This window comes from Mya arenaria, chromosome 8, assembly GCF_026914265.1.
Source record: "Mya arenaria isolate MELC-2E11 chromosome 8, ASM2691426v1".
NCBI lineage: Eukaryota > Metazoa > Mollusca > Bivalvia > Myida > Myidae > Mya > Mya arenaria.
This window is the reverse complement of record NC_069129.1, coordinates 25,605,632-25,613,380: the sequence shown is the minus strand read 5'-3', so window position 1 is coordinate 25,613,380 and position 7,749 is coordinate 25,605,632. Positions and strand designations below refer to the sequence as shown.

The following is a 7,749-nucleotide window of genomic DNA, read 5'->3' as shown; positions in this document are numbered from 1 at the left end:
TATAAAACATACTTTATCACCGCAAAGCAAACTCGAAATTCGAAAAAAACGTTACAGAGATAACAAAAACTGTCATAATTATAATTTCCATGGTATACAACCAAAACCATTTCGGAGTCTAATTGTTACCCCGACTACCGGGCGGACCAGGTCACTTAAATTCTGTTGTGATTGGTTATGAAATCTTTTGAACGACCATTCGCACTGTACCACTGCCCCTGGCATGTACAGAAGTTGTCAGTTCCTTGCAGAAGTGAAGGCACCTAGTACTGGTTAACCGCCTGATAGTCTGCCAAGGATAGGTGTGCGGTGGTTGAACTGTCACTCTGAGACCCTTCAATGTGCTCACGACGGGACCCGGAGTATAACCTACTTACACCACCCACATTCATTTAGTCCATATTAATGATGATAACTAAGGTGATGCATAAACCGTGTTTTTACAAGGACTGCCTACGGAAAGATTTGCCTTTAAAATTTCAGAAGGATAATTTCGTCAAAGTCCCGGTGGACGTTTTAGGCATATTTTAGTTATATTTACCATTCTAATGATTAATTGCACGTGGTAAAAATAATTTGGTATCACATTCAATAAAACTCGAGGGACGAATGCAATACTGTTTTAAATCCTTCTTTATTTTCCGGGGGCTACTACAATTTTGCAAGCGAATTTGTGCATGCCCCTTATGTAACCGTGACATCCGAAATGTTACAAACACATTTTTTCATCACCTTTTAGTCAAAGGCCATTAAATGAATATTTTTTCAAAAACATCAGCAAATTTAAACAATTTATTCACGAGTAACCTATTAGTTTAATGTTAGATTCGTTTTAATCGTTCAAGATCGAGTGTTTACATTAAGCATCTAGAGTTAGGGCATGGACATATAAACTATGGATTTCGGGAAACTGCCCGCTATCGGTGAAACAGTTCAGTTTCATTCAGTTTTATTCAAAAACTAGGCCCTTATTGGCATCAGTTTTACAAACAAAATACACAATGCATAAACATAAATTTGCATTAGGTAATATGAAACATACAAGAAACAGCACAACTTGAACACGTGTTTGCACAACTACATTGTATTTGTTTATTAAGGAAACATTATATACATTATGAAATTATATTTTACCGTATGAAAGATAAACAGTAATAAATAATTTACCCACAATCCTTAATATAAGTGAGTAGCGAGCACTCGGCGAGTACCGGTAAATTCCGCCAGTTCTTCGATTAATGATAATATGTTTATAGGTCTGTGGTGAGGTTAAGGTGACAAAATATCAAAAGACACTTTCAAATTCATTGCTTGTGGTCCGTCCTGGGAAACTTTATAACCACATTCTCTTGGTAGCCAGTTCCGCTGTAAATATTATAATTTGTTTTGTCAAAATATATACTAGTAGTTTAAACTTCTTTATTTTATAGCACTTGTGAAACAATCTATAACAATATGATTATCACTCTCGTTGACGCGAGAGAGTGGTCTTTGTTGTGTGTTGGGGGGACCTGAGTATCCGTAGGAAACCCACTTTTCCTGCCTGGTGACCACAAACCAGATTCACAGGCCAGGAATCGAACCTGGGTCGCCAAGAGGATATTCGAGTGCGATATTCACGACGCTAACTAGAAAACCAAAACTATTTCCGGCAACACTGTTTATGGTCCAAGTTCCAGGACAAAAAGCAAAAGTTTTCGACCTTTGAAATTTTTGAACACATCATTTAGCTTCTGGTGGCCACTTTTCGCTAAGTATCATATCAATTATTGAAATACGCGATGCTCAACAGTACAATATCTGAAAATATGGCAAAGCGGTTCATAAGTTTTATTGGAACATCCTTCTATAAACTACTTTCGCTTTAAACTTTGAAATAATATTTTCAGAGTCGCTGTTCATGGGGCTTCACCCTAAGTATCGCAGGCCAAGCAGCTTGATATCCAAAGCGGCTTCCGATCTTTAGATCGTCCATTTCGCATACTCCTGCAATCGTAACAACTCGGCCATCTCCGGCAAGCTTCGCCATATCTTGATTCTAGCCGAGGAGTTCCGATTGATACTCCTGGTAACCACCCCGAGAATAGACGGGTTTATCATAATGACGAATGCTACAATCGTTGTTCATGGTTCGCCATTCACAGTCAAAGTTCGGGCTGGAGACAGAGGTGGTGAGGCTTCTTTCGAACCCAGAAATCAGCCAATCACCAGCTCATTGAAGGTATTTTTACTTCATGCATTTTAACCCACGTTTTCGAAAAAAGGTACGCCGTTTGTTGGGCGGGCGGGCTTGTGGGCTTCAAACAGGTTGTTTTCGTTCAATAACTGTCCATACAGTGATGTCACTTGGTAAATTGGTAGCTTATAATAAAGATGGAGATTAAAATAAAGATGGAGATTAAAATTGCGTTTTGGGGTTAGTGGAGTCAATGTCAAGGTCGCTGTTGCTTAAACAGAAAGTGGTTCAGCTTAAGAATTTGAGTGAGGAATGACTTGGTAAATAGGAATGCTATTTGAACACGCACATTAGAATTGCATTTGGGAAGTCAATGTTTATGTTACAAAAAAGGAGAGAAATGGTTTCCGCTTAAAAGCCTTAGAATATATTGATGAAATTTGCTCTGTGTTAAGTGTATGTGAAGACATACATTGGGAATGCTTTTGGAGTCAATTGGGACGAGGTCAAGGTCGAGGTTTAAACTTGCTATGACGAAGCTTATAATTGTGAAGACGTACGTTTGGGATTGGCATGGCCAAGGTTAAGGTACTTGTTGCTAAAAAAAAGAACATATTTCTGTTCTTTTTTGTTCTTTTATTTCGAACCAAACGTGATATCATATTAAAGCTGCACTCTCACAGATTCAACGTATTGACGTATTTTTTTTTTCATTTTTTTATTTTGAAACGAGCCAATATTTGTGAAAATGCATGGACATCAGTGATGTAAGACTGCTGACCAAAAATCAGATCCAAGGTTTTCATGTATGTGTTCATGTTTTATGTATTTTCTTTAAATGTTAGTAACGTTTATAGCCGTAAATCATTATTTACAGAACGATACTATGAAAAACTGTGATCTGATCTTTTGTCAGCATTCTGATAACACTGGTTTTCAGACATTTACGCCAAAAATGGGTTATTCCGACTCTTGTCAGAGAAAAAAAGGGGGAAGAGTTCTGAAACGGTAAATCTCAATCGGAACTCCTCGGCCATTTTTTTATCGAAAACAACCTCGGATGTATGCCGGTACATCAGTTGAATAGTAAATTTTTGAATTATATCATTTATTAAATGAATTGTTTTAGAGTTGTATTTATTGATCTAAGTTTAAATTGACTGCCAGTGAAGTGATTTATTGCAAACATCATTAAAATCCCTACGAGTAAAGTCATAAAGTTCAATTGCTAAATAAAATTACTATGCGATCTACTTGCAGCGGACTTAAACGTGCCACTTTTTGGATATGTAAACCGTCCAAATACATCCGAGGTTGTTTTTGATAAAAATGGCCGAGGAGCTCCGAATGGGTAATTCTGTGAGAGTGCAGCTTTAAAAACTATCTTACTTCAAGCTGCACTCTCACAGATTGAACGTTTTGACATATTTTCTTTATTTATATGTCTTGAAACGAGCCATTTTTACGAAAATGCATGGACACCAGTGATATAAGACCGCTGACTAAATATCAGATCCCAGGTTTTCATATTTATGTTCAAAAATTTAACAATGTTTTTTAAGAAATTTAATAATTATTAAGGATTAGAACTCTTTCTCATTGCCGAATGTTCCGCCCTTCTTTATTTTGGCGCCTTTCTCATTTGTTTTTTAGTTTTAATCCGGTTCGGACGGGTGTTTATTTTTCCTAACGTAAATATGAAAAAAATGCGATCTGATCTTTTGTCAGCAGTTTTATATCAATGGTGGTCAGACATTTACGCCAAAAATGGCTCATTCCTACTCTTGTCGGACAAAAATAAAAGGAAATAAAAGTTGTGCAAACAGTAAATCTGTGAGAGTGCAGCTTTAAATTTATTAAGCGCGTCAAATGATAAACACATTTAACAGTGCAAAAAAGGCATCCATATTAGCCATGGACATGGTAAAAAGTTCGAGGATTTTGCATCGGAGGCATTTTTTCACAATTTTGTAATGTGCAATGTGTTACTTCAATCAGCTTTATCAGAGGTTTGAATAGGATAAATCTGTGGTACACATAGCATCATCACTCTGGTGAAAGAGAATGATCAATAGAGGTTATCATGTAAAACTGTATTTAGGTCTGAAAGTAAGTTAGTGTATTCGTCCATGTGACTATAACTTGTCATTTTATTCTACAGCTTCAATGCCATAATCAATACATTAGTGAGAATATTCTGCATTTAATGGCGAATTTTCATGCACCATACCGGGTAATGCAAGAATCTGTCGCATTTAACAGCTTGACTCTGTCATTCTATACTTTCAAATGCGATTCTTGCGTTGAAGTTCTATATCATTTTATAGCTCGCCCGACCACATTGGTGTTCAAGTTCCTTGGATGTTCAATACGCAATAAATCATGCTTGTGTGACTACAGTCTGTCTGATATTTACATTTTAAATTTGCTGACACCTGCAGCTCGTATAAACAAAAAAGTTCTTTGATTGAGCATAGCTTCATTACCAATAGTTATCATGTCAAATAAAACAATATGTGATCTATTACTGTATGTACCACCGAACGATTAAAAATTATCTCGACATCCATATAGTGCATGCCCACCGGAAGCACGAGTTACAACCGTTTCACCGATGCTTGACATTGTCCGATTCGTATAGTAAAGTAAATAAAGTAAAGTAAAGTAAAGTAAAAGTAAAGTAAAGTAAAGTAAAGTAAAGTAAAGTAAAGTAAAGTAAAAGTAAAAGTAAAGTATATAAATAAATAATTTAATTTAATTCAGTTTTGTCTCAGTAAATCACCATTATTGTAAATATTTGCTACAAATCACTAAGTTGGCGAAATTTTCCATTTTGTTGCATATATTATTAAACACATCACGGCTTTAACATATTGTAATACATTATTGCGCATATCTTTTAAAGCCGGGACTGTACTCCGTATGATGAAATAGCGGAAAAAAGAGAAAATTTTCGAAAATTGACATAAATTTGGTATCGATGTGTACAATGCATTGAAACTAACTAACTGAAGTACTACATATATATATATATAGTTTACAATTAATTTATTTTTCGCATTCTTTTCGTATTTTTCCATTAAAAAATATTACTAGGTATATCTACCTAGTAGAATTCATTCCTTATGCGTGATTGGCTAGTCGATGTTATCACGTGTTATTACCAAGTTGGGTATATAAGTTAAATATTCCAACCATTAAGGGTAAGCCTTCGTAGCACAGTGGATACAACACTCGAATGCAATTTTGGGGAGACCGGCTCGATTTTTATTTTACATTTTTGTATATTTTTTTACAATTATGATATCAAAGAGTAAAACATTTTATTAAATAATTGTCCTGAGATTCGTTAGAAGAATTATTTTTTTTTTGATACAAATCTGGTGTTCAGTCCCTTTGAAACAAACTGATCACTTATTTGATGTAGATTTCCGTGATTGTTCATCAAGGGCTATGCTAATGTAGGTTGTTATTTTATATGAACATAATGTAATCATACCGCTATTATGATGTTACTTTCCATTTTGACATGTGTTAATAGATTAAACCCAGTCTCGTTTAAGACATGCATTTAATTGCAATCAATTCACCCAGTCTCGTATAAGACATAGATTATATATTTTTTTGCAATCGATTTACCTACTCTCGTTTTAAACCATGATTTTCATTTTTTTAAAATATCGAATTAATTGCAATTAAGCACTTCACAGTCGTGAATGAGAAGTATCCATCGAATGCGATAAATTTACTAACACTTAAGAACATTTACTTTCGGCTGGGACCAATAATAATCGGGTAATGGAGTTATCCTACCTGGGGTAGATAAGACCAGTATAGCTTTGTATACACGTTAAGCCAAATATCTGTACAAGTTCCCAAGTGGTCTAGTGGTTAGGATTCCGCGCTCTCACCGCGGCGGCCGGGGTTCGATTCCCCGCTTGGGAAAATATTTTGTACTAACGTATTTTGCACTGTAAAGCAAAAACTAGTACTCTATTTGAAGACAACACGGCTTCATACTAATTGATTCATAATCTTTCATTTAACGAAACCTTCTTGTCATAATGCATGAACTTACGGGTGTTACAATGGCAAAACAGTAAATAAAAGCGTCAAATAATTATATTGACGTTAAATTTCAGGACGAGAATACGTACTCAGACCACACTGTATGTTTCGCGGTTTTTAGGGGCCCTTTTACGAAGTATTCTGGACTAAAAACTATGATATGATGTTTGCAAACCCCAACATTTGGCAATATAGGTACGCACACTCACAAAACATTTAAATACTAAATAATTTTGTTTTAGTAGACATCTGAAAAGAATTCTATGTTCCAGGGGAGGGGGGGGGGGGGTCGGGTTTTACCTCCGGAGTGCATAATTTTAGAACCTACCACAGACGGACACCGGGAACACTAGCTGCATCTATATAGTCGATGAACTGCTTGAACACATCGGATCTATTTAAAACTCAACCTGTACCTTGCATTTTAGATTAAGTGACATATTCTCGATTCCAATAATAAACCTCTTTCAAACTCGATATTTAAATTACGAGATTACAATTTTTATGACGACCGTTACTTTAATACGCAATTACCTTAAAAATGTTACTAAAATTTACGGTAGTTTATGCATTCAGAGCTGTTTTGGTGTTGTCGCGAGTTTTGTGGTAGAGACGAATGTCAAATTACTCACCCATATGGCTATATGTGATATCAAAAGTACCTCAATGATGTATTATGTATAGATATTGATTTTGTTTTATCAAAATATCAATGATACGTGTTTAATTATCTGCCACATGACGTAGCATTCTACAAACTCGCATTTCACGTGTCAGTTCATTACTATTTTAATGTCATTTCACTGAAAACGTGCATATATATATTTATATATCCCTGATTGAATGTTTTTGACTATCAAAAATACGTGTTACGACTGTGCAACATAGTTATTTCTACTGATAATGTGATAATGAGTGCATAAACTACATACTTACTTGTACAGTTACTGGCGTAGGAGCTAGGTGGCTGAGGGGCGGCGGCCACCGCTCCAATATTTCGAGGAAGAGAATTCCTCTCCCGAAACCAACCTTTCCGCTGTCCCCAGGGCATTTGCCGTAATTTGCTGTTACACCGCCTGTCAGTATTGTCATTACTAATCATATATTTTTTTTTTACTTACTTATGAATACCACCGTTTCGGTAGGAAATAAAGATGAGTTGAGATGATATGACATGAGGTGAGTTGGATTATTTAGGTGGCCCAGTGGTTAAGGCGTCCGTCTACGGAGCGGGAGGTCGTGGGTTCAATCCCTGACCGCGTCATACCGGAAGACGTTAAAAGTTGGTACAAGTAACTCCCTTGCCTGGCGCTTGACATTTAAAGGGTACTGTAGTGCTTTGAAAAATGGTGTACTCAGTACTGGTTTAACCCAGGAAAAATGTACCCCGTGTATCGGTGCTTTATACCAAGCACGTAAAAGAACCAATAAGTCTCTTCGAAGAGCTAGGGTATCGCACCCGGACGTCCTTGTACCCCACCACTGTCTCTTATGCGTGCTGTCCC

The 7,749-nt window shown here is 36.2% G+C and overlaps 1 non-coding gene across 1 annotated transcript; it reads left to right on the top strand.

The window, feature by feature from the left end:
- Window positions 1-6,049: 6,049 nt before the first annotated feature.
- On the top strand, window positions 6,050-6,121 carry Trnae-cuc (transfer RNA glutamic acid (anticodon CUC)). The gene has a single exon. It is a non-coding gene; the product is annotated as a tRNA-Glu (tRNA).
- The last annotated feature ends 1,628 nt before the right edge of the window (window positions 6,122-7,749 follow it).